Source organism: Oryzias melastigma, linkage group LG2, assembly GCF_002922805.2.
Source record: "Oryzias melastigma strain HK-1 linkage group LG2, ASM292280v2, whole genome shotgun sequence".
NCBI classification, from domain to species: domain Eukaryota; kingdom Metazoa; phylum Chordata; class Actinopteri; order Beloniformes; family Adrianichthyidae; genus Oryzias; species Oryzias melastigma.
Window position 1 is genome coordinate 49,901 of NC_050513.1, and position 4,339 is coordinate 54,239.

General features: G+C 37.3%; 1 protein-coding gene across 2 annotated transcripts in view; it reads right to left on the reverse strand.

The window, feature by feature from the left end:
- Positions 1 to 4,161: 4,161 nt before the first annotated feature.
- Positions 4,162 to 4,339, reverse strand: part of LOC112159986 — a 4,620-nt gene continuing 4,442 nt past the window's right edge. For both annotated transcript variants that reach the window (XM_024294275.2, XM_024294274.2), the window contains exon 6: positions 4,162 to 4,255. The gene's annotated coding sequence lies outside the window, so the exon portion shown is untranslated. The remainder of the gene's footprint in view (positions 4,256 to 4,339) is intronic.

Below are 4,339 nucleotides of genomic sequence, written 5' to 3' on the forward strand. Positions count from 1 at the left end.
ACGACCAGGACGGAAACCGCACTGTTGTTCTTGAATCTGAGGTTCGACTATCGGACGGACTCTCCTCTCCAGTACAAAAGCATAGACTTTCCCAGGAAGGCTGAGGAGTGTGAAATAAAACACGTTTTATTTTGAAAATCAAGAAAGGAAGCAGCTGTGTGCAAAGCAGAGGAAATATTTTTATTTAGGAAATTTTCTAAAGGAAATAAACAAATGAAGACTGAAGTAGAATTAAACATTTTAACACAGAAAATGAAATTCAGTCCTATGTGTTAAATTGTGAAGTGTTTGATTTCACAGGAATTCTCAAAAGAACCATCATTAAATCCTGTTAGCGGGAAAGCTGCTCAAAGAGCATGTTCAGTAACTTTCAGCTCTATTTTCAGCTTTTCTCTCCTATCTGCAGTCAAAGCTCAAAACACAAAGTAAGAAAAGGTTCCCACTTCAGGGAGAATCTTGTTTGTTTTACTTTCAACCACTCCTGGCTTTAGATTTCCCATAATGCACAGGTTTTTCATTTTTTCCACAGACAACATGAATTTGATTTGATTCCTTTCTTGTCTCTTCGTAGGAACATGATTTAGGGTCTTTTTCTTCAACTCTCGTGCAAACATGTTTGATAAACTTGCCTTTCAGTACAGCAGATTCTTGGTTGTTCTTGCCTTGACAGATAGTTTCTACTGAGCCCTCTAAAACAACAATGAATGTATTGATAGGTTTACAGTCCCCTTTTTTGTTGTTAATTATTTTCATTTTTTCATTGCATTCACCTTCCCATACTTTCACTACGTGTTTGCCATAGAAGTCTAATCCAAAGATGTCTTCAGCAGAGAGGAGCAGCAGCATTGAGACGATCTGGATCTTCATGATTCCTGTAGGAACAAACACACTCATGTTCTCACACACGTCACGATGACACGAGAAAACACCGTAGTGAAAACACAAACCTGAGAACGACTGAGTCCAGCTTTGATTAGACGATCTTACCTTGAAGTTTCGTTTCACTCTGAAGTTTCCCTCAAAGACGTCTGAGGTTGGACTGGAAAGAAACTCTTTGACTAAAATAGACATTTATGAAAGAAGAAAATAGAAATCTTTAACAACTTAGACTTTCTTTTACTTTAACTTCTGTAGCATGGTAAGTTTTATTTTTGTTCATTTCCATGATAATATTGATGTTTTCCTTTTCAGATTAACAAGGAAACAAATAAACCAATATTTAAAACAAAACCTAACTTCAGGGTTTTTATGCATATTTACATTTCTAACATAATCTGCTCATTTAAAAAGGCATAAAGAAAAACAGCATCACAATCAGGAATCCTTTGTTTTGGCTCCACGATGACTTTACAAAATAAAGTTAGTCTCCAGACATTTGCTCTGCGTGTGACTCCTTGATGAACAGAATAAATACACAGATGAAGAAGTTTAGCTGCTGCTGCTTGTTCTGTAAAGAAGAACCTGTCCTGAAGAGTAAAGCGGAGCTTCTCTTACCCAGGTGAGGAGCTCAGGTGTGACGTGAAAGCAGATGTTCAGGAGGAGAAGCGTCTGAAGCTGCTGTCCAGCTGCAGGACTTTATATGAGGACAAATCCTCTAAGGGGGGTCGGCTTGATAAGATTTGAGGGTACATTTGCAAAAACGACTGATAGGAAAAGATGGAGCCGCTCGCTGTTCTGTTGAGAGTTCTCAGAGGTGATGAAGTGATGCAACAGTGACATCATAAGAACACCTGCTGCAGGTAACCAGAGTCAGAAAACTTCTGCATACTATCACAAACCAGACTCCCAGAGAGATGACACTTCTCCTGGACTAAGTGAACCGTCAAACATTCAAACTCCAAAGTTTGCATGTTAATCGTAGTTCTCCATTCATACTAGGATCTCTGTCTGAATAATCTGGTCTGCATGCAAACATGTAAGATCTGGTTCTTCACAGAACAGTTCAGAAAAAGGAGACGGAGAGAGTTTTTGCTTCCTTTGACCTTGAGCTCCTCATCCCCAACGAACAGGATGATCTCCATGGTTTATAGATGAACCCTTGTTTTGTGTTCGGGGTCAAAATTGACCCGTTTTCACACAACAGAAGGGTTCAAATTTGCCGTGCTTCAAGAACTTTGTGCACCAGAAACTTTGGAGTCATAAAGATATTCTATGATGTTCCAAGTGTTCTCACAGAAGTTGAAAGGTGGTATTTAAGTCTTCTGCTCCACAATCTAGAGTCATTACCAAAGGACTGGAAATGACACAATAAACAAGTTTAACTTTTGCTCAAAGTCTTGGAAAGAGATCTGGAAATGGTTTCAATAGTCTTTGAATTGTAGAGTCTTTTGTACCAATCTCCATTGGCTGGATGCAGAACTGATGTGCAAGAGCCAGCGTTTGCAATGAGCTTCATCCAATGTGGGCCTGAAGACCCCCACAGGGCCCTTTACATTGCTGCTCACTTATGTAGCCACAAGGGGGCCCGAGTATGTGTCATGATGTGCCGGTCCCCAGCCCGGATAAAATACACGGCTGTGTCAGGACGAGCATCCGGGGTGCAAATCTGTGCCAAACCACCTGTGAGAATCAATGAAAGCTGATTCTCTGTGACGATATATGACAAAAGTTGAAGAATTGTTTGGTTCTGCTTTCTGGACCAGGACTCCCTTCAGAAAGAGATTGGATTCAATCGGGCTTTTCCTGGTTAAATGAAGAATCTCAAAATCTGAGGAACAAGTACAAAGCTGTAAGAACCAGGAGGCTTCTTGGAAATACTTACTTTAAAATAAAATATTAAACTTTAAATCTTTAAAATCCTTAGAGTCAGAACTGAAGAGTCTTTCACTCTTTATTACCTAAAAACTGAACTGGTTCATTTGTTTGGCCTATCAAAATATCTATAGTAAAATAAAATTCAGCTTCTGAAATCAGTCCAATATGGAAACGTTGCAGTTTTATCTGTTATGGAATTTGAGTTGGTGGTTTATGTTCACTTTGACTGTTAAATATTAGCAAGGAATCTATGTGAGGTCCTTGCATGCTGAGTAACCTACAACATGTTTTAATGTGAAGTTTTTCATCTCTTTGAACAAATAAAATCAATGGTGACTTCTGAGTTTTCTCCTCCAAAAGGCTCTTTTCTTAAAGAGATCAGATGATCAGGACCAAAAGCAAACCTGAGAGGAAGATCTTTATACATCTGACAAAATCTATTGTAGTAAATGTTTTAGTTATTTCCAACCCAAAAATACTTTTGTTTTTATATGTCAGTTCCATGGTTTGAAGAGAATCTGAATTGACGTTCATTCATCTAGTTTGTGATTCTCGTCTCGAAATGATTTTTAAATACTAATAAAATGTCATGACTTTCAAATAAAAGTCTAAATAAGAAAACTCTGTAGCGTCAAATCAAAAGAACAAAACCGAGTCAGAGAAGAACTGATGTTCTGCAACGTGTGTCAAAGTTGGCCCGGGGGCCGGATCCGGCCCTCCAGGTAATTCTATCCGGCCCTCCAGATCCTTTTATTTTATTGTTATTAATGACCCGATGTTATCTTGAGCTCATTTCTAACTTGTATTATTTTCACAAAATATATTTTTATGGAGATTAAAATATTAAAAGTTATTTAAGGTTTAAGTTGATTTATTCTGGAATAATATTCCTGAATTTTTATTATTCATAATTAAGGTAAAAAGTTAGTTTTAAAAATTAGCATTCTGCTAGCTTTTCGGACTATTTTAGTATTTACTAAGATTGTTTAGACTATTTTGGAGTTTAGCTCCATAATAGCTAGCATGTAGCTTTCAACTACATGCTAGCTATTATGTCTAACCTAATTTTTTTTAGGCTAATTTGGCATTCAGCTAATATTTTAGCTATCAGCCTAAGCATTTTTTAGCAATCAATTTCAGCATCTTCAGCAGCCACATTCAGTTTACAGCATTCACACTAACATTATCATAGGTAATTATATATATCTAGTTCATAATTATGTTCAAAAGTTACAGTTTTAAAAATGTAGTTTTAGAGTGTTTAATAAATGTTTATCCTGTTCGTCCCGTGATCTAAGGTGTGTTCTGGATTTTGGCCCCCTGTGTGACTGAGTTTGACACCCCTGATTTACAATACAGTCTGACGCAAGAGTTTCATTAAATATCTGACCCAGAAAAAAAAACAGCTGGACTTAAAACTTTATTGAACAACATTTGTTCACTAGACGGTCACATGATCGACACCAACAGCTGAATGCTTTAAAACAGACTATAAACACTGACAGAAGTGAAACAGCTCTTCCAGTGATGATCCTTAAACTCTTCAAACAAAAACGTAAACAACAGCATCCACTCATGATTCCTC